The sequence below is a fragment of the Rutidosis leptorrhynchoides genome, chromosome 10 (assembly GCF_046630445.1).
Source record: "Rutidosis leptorrhynchoides isolate AG116_Rl617_1_P2 chromosome 10, CSIRO_AGI_Rlap_v1, whole genome shotgun sequence".
Taxonomy (NCBI): Eukaryota; Viridiplantae; Streptophyta; class Magnoliopsida; order Asterales; family Asteraceae; genus Rutidosis; species Rutidosis leptorrhynchoides.
Window position 1 is genome coordinate 84,416,366 of NC_092342.1, and position 19,350 is coordinate 84,435,715.

General features: G+C 33.4%; 1 non-coding gene across 1 annotated transcript; it reads right to left on the minus strand.

Moving 5' to 3' along the window:
- Positions 1-8,933: 8,933 nt before the first annotated feature.
- On the minus strand, positions 8,934-9,040 carry LOC139873990 (small nucleolar RNA R71). Its single transcript, XR_011767696.1, has one exon. It is a non-coding gene; the product is annotated as a small nucleolar RNA R71 (small nucleolar RNA).
- Positions 9,041-19,350: the final 10,310 nt, after the last annotated feature.

Genomic DNA, 19,350 nt, shown 5'->3' on the forward strand with positions numbered 1-19,350 from the left:
CGAACCAAATTCATTCCTACTCCAATCTTTCAAAGCAAGCTTGAAATTTTTGAGTTTGTCACGAAATTTACAATCATTTTTATGCCCAAAAATTGATTCACCTCAAGCCGTATGTGTAGAGACCCGTCCTAATCCATCCGGACAAAGTCCATATCGATTATAAATGATTCACAACAGTTGGTTACATCGCAAGGTACTTGACCTCTATATGATACATTTTACAAACATTGCATTCGTTTTTGAAAAGACAATCTTTCATTACATCGAAAGTTGATAGGCATGCATACCATTTCATAATATATCCAACTATAATTAACCTAATAATAATCTTGATGAACTCGACAACTCGAATGCAACGTCTTTTGAAATATACCATGAATGACTCCAAGTAATATCTATAAATTGAGCAAATGCACAGCGAAAGATTTCTTTCGTACCTGAGAATAAACATACTTTAAAGTATCAACCAAAAGGTTGGTGAGTTCATTAGTTTATCATAAACATTCATTTCCATCATTTTAATAGACCACAAGAATTTCATTTCCAGTTCTCATAAATATACGTCCCATGCATAGAGACAAAAATCATTCATATGGTGAACACCTGGTAACCGACATTCACAATATGCATATAAGAATATCCTCATCATTCCGGGATCCTCCTTCGGACATGATATAAATTTCGAAGTACTAAAGCATCTGGTACTTTGGATGGGGCTTGTTGGGCCCGATAGATCTATCTTTAGGATTCGCGTCAATTAGGGTGTCTGTTCCCTAATTCTTAGATTACCAGACTATAAGGGGCATATTCGGTTTAATAATCCAGCCATAGAATGTAGTTTTCAAATACTTGCGTCTATTTCGTAAAACATTTATAAAATCAGCGCATGTATTCTCAGTCCCAAAAATGTAAAGAGTAAAAGGGAGCAAATGAAACTCACCATACTGTATTTTGTAGTAAAAATACATACGAATAAATTGAACAATGCAGGGTTGACCTCGGATTCACGAACCTATATCAAATATATTTATTAACACCTCTAATTGTAATCGAATAGATTTATATATTAGATTTATATATTATAAATGTTAGTAGATTAGGTGTTTCATTAGTAACTTAATTAAATGTATTTATTTTGTATACTTTAAAGAAATAAATATATTAATATAGTTTTGTCAAGTATATTTTTATATGACTAATTTTTATAGTCATATTGATAATAATATTAATAGTAGTATTGATAATAATAATAATATGGTTCTTATAAAATAATAATGATACTAGTAATAATAAAAATGATAATAATAATAATAATGTAAAAATAATAATAGTAATGTTAAAAATAATAATAATAGTGAAAATAAACTAATAATGACAAAAATAATGATAATTCTAATAATAATGTTAATAATAACAATATATTTATCTTTATCAATAATAGTTTGATGCATACAAAGATTACACTTAATCATACTTATCATTACTATGTATCATGTTATACTTAGGGTTATATTCCTAATACTATACTTATAATTATGTTCATGACTAATCATGTAAATCATAATTTTAGTATTTATACTAGTGACATACTAATAATACTAATGATGATAAAATAATAATAATAATAATAATGATACTTAGGTTAATAATAATAATAATAATAATAATAATGATAATAATAATAATAATAATAATAATAATAAATAATAATAATAATAAAAATAAAAGAAATGGTGTATACCCTTAAAAGTCTCAAGTAAAAAGAAATGCTCCAGGTGGGACTCGAACCCTTGACCCTTCGTTAACCCGACACCTCTCCTGACCAAAGAACTAGCGTGCTTTTCTGTTATTATATTCAATCCAGAAATACTTAGCTTGTGTATCTATTTTCTCAATTTCCTTCTTCTTCCTTTTGAAACCACGTCGACCAGTGGGCAACCAAATCTCAAATTAATGTTTGAATGAGGTTTGAAACTTAATTATACTTATCTATAATGCATCGTTCTTTCAATTGATAAAAAAAATTAAAATAAAATAAACAACAAAAGAATATACATGTGTCGTTACTCGTCGATGTTAAAAAAATAAATTTGATTTTTCGATTTAGCCTTGTATTTGAACCAAAATTTTTTCCTTGTGAATGTCTGAATCAAAAGCAACCGAATAAAAAAATATATATAAAAAAATATGTTAAGAAGGTGCTCGCTGTATGTTCACGGTAAAAAAAAATAAAATTGATTTTTGATTTTAAGTGTGTTTTAGACAATTGTTATAACACCAATCTAACTTCAAATCGTTTCAAAAATCACTCTCAATCTTCAATTTATCTTGAATCATAACAGATAACACGAATTTGATTGAATAACGAAGTTTGACTTTTTGAAAAACAAAACTTTGACTTGAAAATTCGAAGTCGATATAACGAATTGGGATTTGATATTTTGCAGAAAGTTTCACTAGAGGATTCCTAACACTTCTGCATTATTAGATTTTGACGAATTATTCGAATTCGATTTTTGGCTGAAAAGTGTAGATACAGAGGGCGTGGAGAAAGAAAGAAAAAATATATATATCATTCTGTTTTTTTTTATTTTCGATGGATTACTGAAAATAATTGGTATCATAAAGTTGTTGTCGACAATTACAATCAGTACTAGCCAAAAATTAAAAAAAAAAGCAGAAGTTGAAGGTTACCAACTTCATACTATCTGATCTCTGGTATCTAATATTTTGGTTCCATTCAAATTAATACTGCTTTAAGATTAATATTGTGTTAATAATTAAATACATATAATTATTTAGTAAAATACTAATAATAATATTTATAGAAATAATAATAATATTAATAATAATAATAATATTATTATTATTAATAACAATAAGATTACTACTAATATTAAGAATAATGATAATAATAATGTTAAATAAAAAAATAGTTATGAAACATATCATTAGGATAATAAAAATATTAATAATTATAATACTTATAATAATTATAATACTTGTAATAATAATAATATTATTGGTAATCAATAAATGATACATGTATTAATCACATTAGCTAACAATATCTAAAATACAACTAAATATAAATTTTAAATCGTTCTTATAGTAATATTTATATTTAGTATTTATTTTGATAATCATTACATTATATTTAAAAAGATCTTAATATGTACTATTTATTATTATTACCACTATTAATATTAATGAAATAATGTTTATCCTAACAGTTATATTTTTAATTCACAGTTACATTTAATTTATTTATATTATAATTTATTACTTATGTAATGTCTACTAATTATATACCTATATTTAATATTTACATGTTTTAATATATTACATTATATATAAAATCATCAATTAGATAGTATCATATATATATATATATATATATATATATATATATATATATATATATATATATATATATATATATTCGTTTTAACAAACTTATTATCTTGCATAGTATTTTACTTATTTGTTATTATTTCAAACTATTGTATATATATACTTACATCTATATACCTATTATATATATATGTGTATATTAATTTGCAACCAACAGTTCGTGAATCGTCGGAAGTAGTCAAGGTCAAATGCATTCATGACAATTAGTTCTAACATTTTGAGACTCGGTTTAATAAACTTTGCTTATCGTGTCGAAATCATATATAAATTAAGTTTAAATTTGATCGGAAATTTCCGGGTCGTCACAGTACGGATAACTTCCTCGACACCTTCTTTATTGAACCATTCATCAAATACTTTAAAAGGCTTATGACCAAAATCAATGTTCTTATCCCAAAGGACAAGGGGACAATGGTCCGAATCCCGTATTTCCAAAGTAATAACCGAGAGATTATCCCACAAGTTAAGAAATTTGCCCGACACAAGGACCCGATCAAGCTTACTAAACTTCAACCCGTCATCACTAATAAGCGTGAACTTCCTACCATTAATAGGAATCTCTATCAAACTATTATTATCAATAAACTCGTTAAACCAAGTAGCACGGCTACGATGAAAAACACAATTCACACGATCCGCCCGTTCTCTAACTTCAATAAAATCCCCACATAAGACCCAAGCCGCGTCTACATTTCCCATTAGATTATGAAGAGAGTCCCAAAAAATCCTTTTATTGGCATCACTATGTGGTCCGTAAACATTAACCATAATCGATTCCTTTCCCGACCTAACCCAAGAACTGCGAATGGCTAGAAAAAAATCATTCCCCATTGCATTTTGTACGTTAAAAGATTTGGTATCCAAAATTAAAATCATTCCTCCTGAGTTACCAACGACTTCCTTTTGGACATACCCATAGTCACTTGAACCCCACAAAGATTGTACCCAACGATCACCTCCTTCTTTACATTTAGTTTCCTGCATCGCAAAAATGTCTGGCCTTTCTTGATAACAAATGTACTTGACCCAATCGAATTTCCTGATCACAACAAAACCTCTCACATTTAATGAAATAATCTTCATAAAGGCAATAAAGAAACGACAAGGAGTGTGTACAACTTACTTATTCAGCCATTTAAGGTCGATTTGCTCTCCAAACTCCCTAAGATACGCATCATGAAACTGGTCATTAGTCGGCTTAGCTTTGCTAACATTGGAATGGGGTCTTGGTATTTTCTTTAGCCTAGTTTTTATCCCACATCCCTTGCAGTTGAGTGCAATTTCATCATCAAAGTTAACCCCCCCTCCTAGAAATGGATTTAGCTCACCTGATTCTAGATGAAGCACTCCAGCACATGATATAATTCCAATAACATTCCTTGTAGTAAGAAACATTTGTAGCCAATTTATGACTCTGTCTAGAGGAGCAAAGAGATCCCTTTCGACTGTTGCGATTACCCTTGTTTGACCGCACCGAATGAACAGATTGGACCGAGGGTTAATTACAATATGGTCTATGATTGGGTCAATATGGTCTTAGTCTAATGTAACAGGCCCATTATTCAAATTGGCGTCGCCAGATCCAGGCCCATGGTTATGAACTATTGGGTCACCAGGCCTAATTTGAGTATTATCTATGAAAATTGGAGGTTACTGGATAGTGGGCCTGGATGAATTTGAATTACCTTTAGATTTCACATCACTAGAAAGATCAATTCCAGCCGCCCTGTCATTATGATTACCTGACAAGTCTTCTTGGGAATTAAGGCTAGGTTTAAAACCCTCCTTTGTCTCAGCAACCACCTCTTCGTCTTCATAAAATAAGTTACGGACCCCTAAACAACCCGATTCAAGATCTCCTGCATCCGACCTGACCCTGCCCCGATTATCGTTTGAATTGCTCCACTGACTGTTTGACTTACCGGAAACATTCACACTTTTGATAGAACCAGAGAAATTTTCCGATGACTCCATAAACTCCGATACCTTTATATCATCCTCAAATTCATCAGAGATAGGGTAATCATCTTAGTCCAAGTAATCTAAACTGTAGTCTGATGAATGAGAGGACACATCTGTTGCGCTAAAACGAGTGTTAAAATCTTGACAGCTGTTTTCTTCCTCCTTGATACTTATGAAGTACTCTTTTCCTTTATGCATGAGTTTCATAGAGTCGTTAACCACATTTAGATGTGATAATTTCACCTGGACTTTCCTATATAGCAACTTTTGGTTACCTAATAGATTACAGTTTTCGAAACTATACACAACATCCCATCTCTCAGCAATGGACATGAACGTGTTTCTAGACCAGCAGTGTATCAAAACCCCGGAAATTCTGAGCCAAGATATCCTACCCTCCGGTCATAACTCCACATCCCACAACTGAGCTTTGCGAATCCATTGCTTAATAGGGTGGTCCCTTTGTTCATGAGTTTCATAGAGTCGTTAACCACATTTAGATGTGATAATTTCACCTGGACTTTCCTATATAGCAACTTTTGGTTACCTAATAGATTACAGTTTTCGAAACTATACACAACATCCCATCTCTCAGCAATGGACATGAACGTGTTTCTAGACCAGCAGTGTATCAAAACCCAGGAAATTCTGAGCCAAGATATCCTACCCTCCGGTCATAACTCCACATCCCACAACTGAGCTTTGCGAATCCATTGCTTAATAGGGTGGTCCCTTTGTTCCACCACCTCCAATGCCAATTTAGGCCATTTAAAAATAAGAAGAACATTTAGACCCCCCCCCCCCCAATAGCTTAATACCAATGTCATAGAACCCATGGCATCCTCAGCAAGAATGTTGATAAGGTTGCGAAGAAAGGATTGGGTTTTTGCTTCGCAAATCACTGCCTTAAGCAAAGTCTCATCGTTATTTCTATCATCTGGAACTGTAATTACCTTGTCTCCCTTGTCCACAGCATGAGTGATGTTTTGGTTTCCACCCCGATTACGGTTAATCTTCTCCCTTAAATCTTCATGCTTATTCCCTACAACATCACGAAATCTTCTTCCATCATGATGGCTATCTTTGTTACTGATATTGCTCCATTTATATATGTTTTATCTCACGATATCTCCCTCACTTTGTTCGGTTTTTGACGATCTCGGAGCCTATTTTCTGTGCTATTGATCTAAATGGTAATTTAAGGGCTAAGGACTTGATATGGTGTAAAATTGACCAAATCTTGGGCAAAATTGGCTAAGGTAATGGCAAGTGCAGGATTCAGCTCAAAAAGCGGGGCTCCTCAACTAAGAGCGCCGCTCCTGTGGAGTAAAAGCGCCGCACCAACATGAAAAGCGACGTTCTTATGCACATTTCAGCTCCATTTTCCATCAGTGAGCAATAGCGTCGTTCCTAAAGTCACGAGCGCCGCTCCTATCTAGACAAAAGCAATGCTCCTATAGCAAAATTGCCGTTCCTGAGTGTTTCCAAAAGCGGCGTTCCTGATCAAAAGCGCCGCTCTTCATTTGAGCCAAAAGCGCCGCCCCTGAGTCAAAAGCGGTGCTCCAGTCGCTGTTTCAGCCCAGATTTTCAGCACTATAAAAGGAACGAGATTAAGTTATTTTTCATATGCATCTTTAGAGAGAAGCTGTCTTGTATCCGAATTTCACATACAAAACCCTAATTTCATCATCCATTGGTGTTTAAGGGTGGATTCAAGGAGGCTAACTCTAGATTCATCATTGTTTAGCTCTAGATCTTCATCTTCTACATTTTGGGTTGTAATTTCCACTTTTCTTTACATATTTTGAATCTATTTCTTGTAATAAATTGAAGATGATGATTGTTTACGTTTCTATGCTTATTACTAGTTTGATCTTAGCCATGATTGGCTAAATCTCTTGTGTTTGCTTATCTATGAATCTCTAATGCTAGTGTTTTCCCAAAATCAATTGAATAATATTGTTTGAATGAATTACCTGATCATATGTTATTGAGTTAGCTAAAGATCCATTGCTATGAGTTTGTTTTAAGCTTGACTTTGATTACATATGTTGAGTAGCTCTCTTAATGATTTGAGAAATGAATCAATGTGTGCTTCAACACCTTAGGTGATCTAGACAACTAGTTTAAAAATTTCAAGTGATTGTGTTCTTGATCTAGGTTGGTTTTTCAATTGGACTTTAGTCAACATAGTAGTGTCGATTATCTTAAGTGATTTCGATAGTTGGGGGTTTTAAGTGATTTCAACCCAAGTATAACCTTAATGACCAAATCATGCTTAACTTGATCTTAGAATACAATGCTTATGTGAATTCGCGGAGTGTTATTCGATTTAAGGTTTAGTAGTGATGCTAAACATTTAATAGTTCAACAACTAGTGCGATAACAATTTGGGCAAAACGGGGCAAGCCAAGCATAGAGAGGATTAGATAAGTGAACACTTCTTAGTTAATTTGATTTAAGACTTAATACTTCATTACTCATTTCTTGCTTCTAGTTTACTTGTTAAGTTTAAGTTTGTTTAATTGTGCAAGTTTTAGTTGTTAGTTAATATCAATCAATACCCCCTAATCAAACAAACCCTAGGACAATTGATAGTTTCAAATATTCGACTTACACAGCTCTCTTGGGACGAACTTGATAAGAATACTTACATTGAAGTGCTATAATAACCGGGTTCTAAGTGCTCGTTAGTTGTGTGTGCTTATTTGTAATGTTTGAATCATATATAAATTTTGAGGGTAAAATATGTACGTTGCACAAACACCATCACACTTTCTTGGCGCCGCTGCAGGGGAGCGGTTAGCTTAGTTGGATATTTGGTTTAAACTTTTGATTGTTCGATCCTTTCGTAGGGGTTTACCCTTACGAAAGTTACTTTTCGTGTTTTATATATTATTTTTGTTTGGAAAACCGCTTGTGTTTGTGTTGTGATTGAAGGATAGGTACCTTTCATGTATGAAAACAAGGTCCCACAAGGATCAAGAGTTCACACATCCATTCTCCGATCTGGAAAAACACGTGCACGGGGTTTATAATCGTAGAGAAGAAAGGGTATTAAGGAAAATTTTTGAAGCTTTGCCATTTTGTTTAGAAGACATGGATCCTAACGGTCAACAGATTCTCAATGAAGAGGGTAATCCAATCAACCATGGTCCACCGGTTAATCAAGAGTTATTGAATGATCTGAACGACATACCGATGTGGAACGCTAGATTAGTTGCACCAACGATGATAGCACCGGCGATTACAAAACCACCAATTGAAGCGGAAAATTGGAAGATTGAGGGTAACTTTTTCACGTTGATCAAAGATATGTACTTTCATGGATTGATAGACGAGAATCCGTTCGAACACATCCAACATTTTTATGATCTTTGTGATATCTCAAAAACAAGGATGTCACCGATGATGCTTTTAAGTTAAGTGCATTCCCCTTTACATTTCAAGGAGAAGCAAAAGTTTGGTTAAGGAGCTTACCATCCGATTCCATAAGAACTTTTCAAGATTTAACCAATGAGTTTATCAATCACTTCTTTCCACCATCAAAAGTAGAATGACTTCGAATGGAGATTAATGGGTTCACCCAACAGGGTGATGAGTCTTTGTATGATGCGTGGCTATGATTCAAGAAAATGTTAAGAGCTTTCCCACTTCACGGTTTGACAAAAAAGGAGTACATCAACACATTCTACAGGGGTACTAATGCTTTGACGAAGCAATATCTTGATTCTTCATCCGGTGGGGTATTTATGTATAAATCACCAAATGCGGCCGAAATCTTATTGGAAGACATCTCGGTTAACACATATGAATGGGCACCTTCACCACGAGATTTGACAAGGAAAAGTGTAGTTTGCAAGCTTGAACAATCAATTTCAAACGTATGGGAAAGAGTTGAAAAAGCTTCAACAAACGATAGTCGCGATGCAAGTAGGTTGTCAACGATGTGAGGGTCCATATCTTACAAAGAATTGTCCTCAAATTACTCAATGCAATCATGTTGATCTAGATGACATTCCCATGAATTCAGATGCTCATGTGAACTACGTGAGTAATCAAAACTATCAACGGAGAGGAACATCAAACCAATGCTACTACAATCCTAATCAAAAACAAGTGTCATTCAACAACCAAACCAATACACCACCCGAATTCACAAACCAAAACCGAAACCAAGGTTACAACAACAACAATAACCAAAACCGAAACAACAACTTTCAATACCAAAACCAACAACCTTACAACAATCAACCTTATAACAACCAAGCCAATTCGAATTATCAAAACAACCAAGGTTATAGTCAACCACAAAATAACTAAGGTTACAATCAACAACCTCAACAAAACATTCAACAATCCCAATCTTCGAAGAGTTTAGAAGAAATCATGCAAAACTATATCAAGAAGGTAGAATCCACCAAAGCTTTCCTAACAAAAGAAAATGAACTTTTGAAGCAACAAATACGAAACCAACAAGCCTCATTTCAAAACCTTGAAAGCACCGTTGGGAGACTTTCAAATCAAGTTTCCGAAAGAGCACAAGGAACTTTACCTTAAAACACTCAAGTAAACCCAATCAACAACTACATCAACAACAACAACCGACACAACCAACACCCCCAACACAACCAACAAAACCAAAACAACAATAACATGAGAGTTATTCCTATCGAGAGCAACACTACCAATCCAAACAACAATCAAGCGAGTTCATCAAATCACAACAATACTTATGCTCAAGTGAACTCGATAGATTCAACCGAAGAGGATCAACCCGAATATCCTCAAGTTTTCACGTTCGATGTTGAAGGGGACAAGTTTGATTTCGATGAAGCGTTGGAAATCGATACGATAGATTATGGGGTATTCAAGTTTTCGGAGGATTCAGATGATGCAATGTTCATTCCTTATCAAGTTAAAAGTGTAATGTCCATGGAGGCTATCGAGTCGACATGCAAGGAACTAAATGGTGATTTTGAGCGAATTAAATTGGGAAGGGTTGAGAAAGAGGAAAAGTTCGAAACTTTATTGAATAAAAAGGAGCAAAAGAACGAGGTCGAGGTTCTTACTACATCAACCGAAGAGAAAAATGAGACACCGGTCTCACATCCTCAACCATTACCTCCTCCACATCCAAAGGATGTGGATTGTAAGTCAACTTTAACTGATAATGAAAACATTTATGTTAAACTCCCCTTGGAGGAGGTGCTTGAGAATATACCCAACTATGGAAAATTTTTGAAGACACTTATGGCCAAAAAGGGAGATGTTGAGCAAGCATCCACCGCTTTCTTTAAAAAGGAGTGTGATGGGATTTTAAAGAAATGTAACCTACCACCAAAAATAGGTGATCCCGGACCTTTCCTTATTCCATGTAATGTGAAAGGTTCGGAGATTCTTACATCTTTAGCCGATTCGGGGGCAAGTATCAACTTCATGCCCTACTCCGTTTACAAAAGATTAGGCTTAGGTGACCTTTCGTCCACTACAATGGGAGTAAAATTAATTGATCAATCAATTAGCTCTAGTATGGGGATTGCCGAAGACTTAATTGTGAAGGTGGGGGACATGGAATTTTTAATTGATTTTGTCATTGTCGATATAAAGGAAGATCTGATTGTACCCCTTATTTTGGGAAGGCCATTTTTGGCGACCGCGGATTCTTTCTTTGACTTTAGAACAGGGAAATTGACTCTTCGGGACAAGGGGAAATGAATGAGCATACGAACCAAACGTGTTAGAGCAACATCAATACCATTGACCATACCACAAATTATTGCTAGTGTGCAATGTATCTTAAGCACAAAACAAGTTGGTTCACCAACTAAAGGTGGCGGGGGATTGACCAAGGGGACTCAAGGTAAACCCAAAGATCAAAATGACATTGTTGACAAGTCCATGAGAAAATTATTTGAGCGGGTGCATCGGGCTTCATCCAAAAGGGATGAACATTTGAGAAAACGCCTAGTTTTAAACTAAAACGTGAAAAAGTCAAACTTAAAGATTTAGTCAATGAAACCAAAGTAACGAATGATTGGTTAATGTCAATGATAAGTGGTGGCAGTAATGAAAATGTTTCCCTTAGCTCAAAGGGAGGGGAAGTTTACCACCCCGGTATTAGTTGAATTCTCAAGGGGATGGGAGTCGGGTGATAGACTCGTTAAAACCTTTCCACAAGTGTGTACATAGTTTCTCGTAGTTGCATTTCGTTTAGGATTGTATGATATTCCTTTTCTTAGTTGCATTTTATATTTTTACATTTCATGCATATGGGTAAAACTGGAAAACACCAAAACTAGTTTGTAAATGGGTCAAAATGGACTTTAAATTGGAAAAACTGCAATCAGGTACAAAAGCGACGCTTTTGTCCTAGGAGCGGCGCTTTTCATCTTCAAGAGCGACGCTTCTGTTTCAAGAGCGACGCTTTAACCTGTGTTTTGGGACCAAAAATGGACCGTAGCCAAGAACGGCGCTTTTGTTTTCAAAAGCGACGCTTTTATTTCGCCTAGAGCGACGCTTTTTCTCAAAGGGTGATGCTTTCCTTTTACCAGGAGCGGCGCTCCTGGTCCAAAAGCGACGCTCCTGTACCTGGTTACTTAAGAAATCTGCACGACCAAAACTTCACTTTTTTACACCCAACTTAATTTTTCTCTCTAAGTGCGGCGTTCTCTCAACCCTAATCAACCCAAAACTTCAAATTTCATCTAATTTCTTGCATACCTTCAACATTTAATATGGGAAAAGTAAGAATCCATCATTTAAATTCATTCTTTAACATGATTCTTGTGATTTTTACTATTTTCTCTTTATGCTTAATTTCTAGATTGTGCTTGATTAATGATGTTAATGGTCAAATTGTTGATGAATCTAGACTACATTGATGTTTATTAACATGATTTGCATGCTTAGTAACATCGATTTTGAATTTGAAATTCTAGGGTTCATCCAATTTGGAGGTTTTTGATTCTGAGCCAAATTTGAGTGTTAATTGATGTTGTTAATGCTTAATTGATAGGTTACCATGATTATCTTGCTTTAAATCTATTTTTCATGCTTGTATGATTTGAATTTGCAAATTAGGGTTCATAAGTTTGAGGTATGACTTGGTTTGACCAATCTGAGCATGTGATTAGTGATAATGTATTTGTTTGTAGCTTATTTATGATATAACATGAAGAATTGCTATAATTTGATGAATGCTCTTTGTCTTAGCCAAAATTTGAACGAATTAGACTATGGCTAGGGTTGACTTTTGGCAATTAGTTCATGTTGACTATGTTTGACCAAATGAGACCTAATGATTGATGATAATGCATATTTAGCTTGTGATACTACTTATGATTTGATATTTCATTGCATGAGCTAGATTTTGCAACTTTTTAATGAATCTGAGATTGTGCCATGAGGTTATCCTTATTTGATTTCATGCTTTACAATGATTAATTGCACTTGTTTTAGTCATGTATGCTAAATGTTGACATAAGTTGCAAGATAAAACTTGTTGTGAATTATTGGAATCAACTTGGTAATTGTCATACCCCGTCCAAAATCTTCCGAACGAATACAATAACATATGGTACCATCGCGATGAACGGACCTCTATATGCCTTGAACGACTCCATGTAATGTCTCTAAAATGAGTAAATGCACAGCGAAAGATTTCTTTCATACCTGAGAATAAACATGCTTTCAAGTGTCAACCAAAAGGTTGGTGAGTTCATAGGTTTATCTTAAAACAATATAATTCATCATTTTGATAGACCACAAGATTTAAATGCTGCATGGTACAAATGGGCCCGAATCCTATACCCACCTGTAATGTACATGCGATATCTTTTAAATACAGTACACCTTTCTCGTGTACGAAATCATCTTTCATAAATCTTAGTAACCGTACACATATCTCATGCACAAAAATAACATACACATAACCTGTGTATAAAATCATTCTCTCGATACATAACATTCATATCAATTGGTGGCAATTATCATGTCCACATAATTCAATGGTGGCAATTATCATGTCCACATAATTCAACGGTGGCAATTATCATGTCCACATAATTCAACGGTGGCAATTATCATGTCCACATAATTCAATAATAATCCGCAGAACTTCTGTCTGCATAATAATTCATTCGAGGAATATTTTGCTTGTGTCTATCTCATCAAACATTTATAAAAGCATTTCATGTATTCGCAGTTCAAAATATATTTCAAAGGTATTTAATAAAGCAGTTGTAAAAACAGCGCATGTATTCTCAGTCCCAAAAATGTAAAGAGTAAAAGGGAGCAAATGAACTCACCATACTGTATTTCGTAGTAAAAATACATATAACATCATTGAACAAGTGAAAGGTTGGCCTCGGATTCACGAACCTATATCATTTATATATATATTAACACACATAATTAACATGTAATAATAATCAAACCCATTTGTATATGTTAATTATATATTTCTTATTTAAAATAGTAATGTAATATTTTTATAGTTATTATATATGTATTTGATATATTTTTGTATCAATAACTTATGGTTCGTTAAAATAATGACTTTACTAATACTAAAATAGTGTTAATAATAATAATAATAATAATAATAATAATAATAATAATAATAATAATAATAATAATAATAATAAAAAGAGTTTCATATATTTATATTTAATATTTTTAATGATCATGACCATAATCATAGTTATCCTAGTATATTAACAATATTATTAGATCGTCATTTTTATTATAATAGCTATAGTCATATTATATTGTTCTAAATTTTATGTCCTTAATCCATTTTGTAATATACTTTTTATGTTATTGTATTAGTAAGCATATTAATCATAATTTTAATACTTTGATAATATTTAATCATAATAATAATAGAAATTAATAATAATAATAATAATAATGATAATAATTATAGTAATATAAATAATACTACCTTTAAAGTAATAATCTCCAAAAAGAATGTTGTTGCCCAAAGTCGAACCCGAGACCTCTCGCCTAACGCCAAACACCCTTAACCATCCACCCAATTCAATTTTTCTGATTAAACTTACAGAATCATATTAATTAACCCGTCTCTATTTGTTTCACTACTTCTTTTCGGCCCAATCATCACTATCGGCCCAAATTTCTCCCGAGCCCAACAGCAAATAAATAAATCTCGGCCCACTTGTAGTACGTTGCAAAAATAAAAAAAAAATTGGGAAGTTTGTATCCGGTAACCTGCGACAGGAGTACAAGGAAAGAAAAATAAAAATTACGCTGTCATCACAGCCTCTATAACCCTCGTTTCATAATCCTCTTCGTAACATCATCATCATCATCAATTCAACATCATCATCTCATTATACGCCATCATAATACATCATCATCACCTCACGGTTATCATCATCATCGAGTCATCATGTTTTCTCGTTGTATCATCTTCATTACTTCTTGTCATCACCATCATCACCGTATAACATAATCATCATCTTCTTCGCTGTAACTTCTTGCTCGAACAAAAACAGAAAACAGGAATGGCATAAGATTTGATGATGGTACTCGATGAGGATATGTAGAAGACGATGAATAGTGGGTTTCTTCCAACAAGCAATCAGGTTCATGTTTAATGGTGAAAGTAGCGGAGATAGGTGGTTTATGGGGTGTCCATGGTGGTTTGTGACGGTTTACAATAACAATAGAATATATGCAGCAACAGTGCATTTATAACTAAGGTAATCCTCAAAAGCAGAAAAGTGAAATGGGTTTGGTGGTTTAAGTGTTAGCCGAAGGTGGTGTAGGGGTTGTAAGGTTGCGAGTAGGGTGGTGATGATTGTCGGTTGTAGTGTGCTATCTCGGACAACAATAAAGGAAGTGGTATGGTGATTGGTGGTTGATTCACGTTGTATAGAGTGAGAGAAATATAGGGCGAGGGTGGTGGTGGTTTATTGATGGACATGAAACAGAAAAAAAACATACATATTAATCGTAACAGTAGTCGTTTTTCGTGCAGGTGGCTTCATGGTGGTGTTTGAAATAGTATACAGGAAACCAAAACGTACTTCCCCGATTTTGGTTTCGGTGTTGGGCAGAACGGGCCAAAACCTCAAGGGATTTCAGTAGTAACGCAGAAGAATGATGGTGGTTATGTAAACAAAATAGAAAATTTAAAATGGTTCGATGGGATGTGGTCCGTAGGTGGCTTTGGGGTTCGGTTGTTTGCAGCAATTCGTAAACAGAAACAGGAAGTACCCAGCATCATGTGAAGTGGTTTAGATGTTGAAGGTGGTGGCAACGAGGGTGGTTGTTTGTCGATCATCGATAATGCATTTTGTTTCATTTATATAGTACATTTCCCTTTCAACATCGAACACCCAACGACCCTGAAACAAGTTACACTTGTTATGTAACTGGATTAACTAACCAGAGATCGAAAAACTTTACCATATTAAGATGAGTTGTGATTAGAAGGGCTTAAGTTATAGATGAAAAGATGAATTGTTTTGAGTTGATGAGGATATAGGGTGACGGTTCTTGGAACTTAAACTAGCAAATAGTTTTATTTAATTCTATATCCTCTAATTTAAGATGTCTATATGTATGCACAAATAAAGTAGCACAGTATCTACTAATAATTAAGTATACACATGCTTTCACACAGAATAGATAGTAATTAATTAGAGATTGTAATCAATCATAAACATTGTTTAAATAGTAATATTAATATAATATAACTTTCACATGAATTACAATGTGCGCATTCAATAACAGTGTATAATATATTATATTATATATTTAGATAACAAGTCATGAATTGAAATAGAAAAACAGTAAACGAATAGTAATCAATCAAGTTGTCGTGAAATATAATTGTATGCATTCTACCGACAGTTTTCACGGACTGTGTTATATCGTGACCATTGCTAAACGGTTAGAATATAAAAGTGTTCCTAAAAATCCCAAATTTTTAGATTAGATATATTTAATTATTTCACTCATTAACTGTTTGAAACCTGATCAAAAAGGTTCGATAATTATTTATTTTCTGTTCCAATTTATATGTACGGAGTGCTAATATTCAAACTTAAAATTGTAAAAATATTTGTAACAAATCTAAAATCTTCGTAATCAATTTACAGTCCATCTTTTATTTCAATCCTTCATGAACATGTACAACATCTATATTAAAACTAACAAAACATCAACCGAGTGTTACTGACGTTTACTAATTAAGCTCTAAATCATTCCTTTTCCAATTACTCTCTCTCTAAATATAATCATTTTTAAATAACAAGTTTTATCACATAAATATATATTATATATTTTTAAACAAATAGATTTAATATTATTTTATATATTTACAAGTAGTATTTATATACATATTTATATATACATATATATATCTAATTACATTTAGTTGTTCGTGAATCGTCGAGAACAGTCGAAGGGTAATTGCATTCATAAAAGATAGTTCAAAATCTTTGAAACTCAACCTAACAGACTTTGCTCATCGTGTCAAAGATATTAAATCGTGTCGAGAGTTTGATTTAAAATTAGTTGAAATTTTCCGGGTCACTACAGTACCTACCCGTTAAAGAAATTTCGTCCCGAAATTTGAGTGAGGTGGTCATGGCTTACAATAAAAATATTTTCATGACCAATATGAGTTGATAATTAGAGGTTTATCATCATTGAATAATAATGATAAAATAAATTGATTATTCTAAGAATACAAATGAAGCTATCGTAAAAGAGTGAATTGAAGAAAATAAGGTTTTTCCTTAGCTTTTGACGTAAACAGGGATGAATTCCGGAATTCATGGGATTTATAGGAAATCTTCGAAATCAAAAAGATTTGATTCTTCGGTGAGTAAGGAAATTAAGATCTCTATAATTAAATACGGTGATCTGCCTCGATTACTCTGTCTGATATTTCCATTATAAATTAAGCTCTTCTGTTCCATGATTCTCACCATTTCTATACTTTCTTTCTTAGTTCGTACATCCAAAAGATTGTGAAAATGCTTAATCCACTTCTAATCTTTGATATTTTCCTAATTATCATTTCTGTCATCCTTCTTTTCAATCTTCAATCAGAAGAATCTGTTTACTTCTACTATTACCTTGGGGTGATACTATTCTTAATTATACCGTGTCTTTATATTGTTATTCGTATTAATATCCATGGTTTTTAACCTCCGTGTTGTTATTGGGCTTTATATTTTCTCTTATATTTTGGGACTCTTTGCCTTTTTATTATCCTCCCGACCTCTAGTAAAGCGAGTAATGATCCAGAATTCGTAAGTATGGAGTTTCGTATGAACTTAATGTTCTAATCGAGAAAGAACGTAATAACACAATTTGATTTGTCAATTTACCAGATTCACTGAGAATAGAACTATCAAGAATATACTTTCTTGATATGTTCAGAAGTTAAGCAGAATGACAGAGTTATGTAACATGGCACATGATGACGTTATGATCTGTGAATCATCACGTCCCATTAGAAACTCAGCATGACTTACTGTAATATAATCACGTTGATCAAGTGTCATTATATTATACTAACTCGTGCATCAATTCCCAACATTACTTCAATAACATTCATATTTTAAGCTCGAAAGTTTACATAATATAGAAACTAACAGTTTCTATATGATGTAATACTGATAGCACAAAGAGATTAATGATTTCAGATAAGAATAGTTATAAAAATATCTCCAGAAATATGGAGGATATTTATAATGAAAGATACGATAATATCTCGGAATATCTAAGATCAGAGGATGATAGAAACTATTGTCTGCAAGGGTTTAGAGTAAGGAGCAAGATATTCACTAAAGACTTTAGCAGACATTGAATCATTTGGATTCTTTGAAGTCAAACTTATTCTTTGTGATTTGTCCACGACTTTCTTCACAGTTTCGCATAATCTGCTTTTCGGTACTAAATTTTCTATTGAATGTTTCCAATATAATGATACACAGGAAGCACGAAGAGGTATATAATTTCGGACGAGAATATTTATGAAAATATCCTCAGAAATATCGAAGATATTGATGATGATATTTTGGAATTTCTAAGTTCGATGGTTGATGGAGAAAGATTTTTCGCAAGATTTTAACATGACTTCGGAGCAAGATATTCTCTAAAGATTTCAACGGATCCAGAATTATCTGGATTCTTTGAATATAGGGTATGGTCCTTGTATTTGTCCTTGGTCTCCTTCATGGTTAACTTTATCCGTTTTCCAGTTCCAACTTTTCTGAGCTTTTCCAACATTCAGAGTATCGATTCGTAAACTGGGTGCCTTTTCAAAATTTCAGAATTGAAGATCGTAATCCTAGGAAATAATTGTTATATGTATACATATAACTATTGAGTAGAAATGCTACGAGATTCGAAATACTGATTGCTGATTCCCGGTAATTGGTATGGAAATTTTTGTTACAAGATGCGGATGAGTACATGATGGGACTTCAATAGATAAATATAGTGATTTGTCGGAGGGATTTAAACCAAGGAGCGACGAGGTTGCTGGTACATCTGCTGGTAATATGGTGGAATTTAATAAAAAGTTCCCCGGTAACAATAAAAGAGCACACATATAAATCAAGGTTATAATAAGGTTGTTCCGTACGAAAAGTCAAAGTTGACTTGCTGAAGCTGTGACAAAATTGGCTACTTTGAAAAGGGATCGCAAAGTTATTTTTTGCTAATAAATGCCAAAGGATCTGACGCGACTACGTGTTAAACTTTTACTCAGTTGCCGAGAGTTTCTCAGGTGCAATACTATATACATAAATCTTTCCTTCCGTAGATGAAGTGCGGTTGGTTCATCCTCTCGATTGAGGCGTTTTCAAGAATCATGAAAGGTTTGAATGCATATAATAATCGTCAAGATACAATGAGGTTTAAGATGAGATCAAGTGGCAAACTTGAAGAATTTTTTAGTTTCATATGTTATAATCAATATTTTAA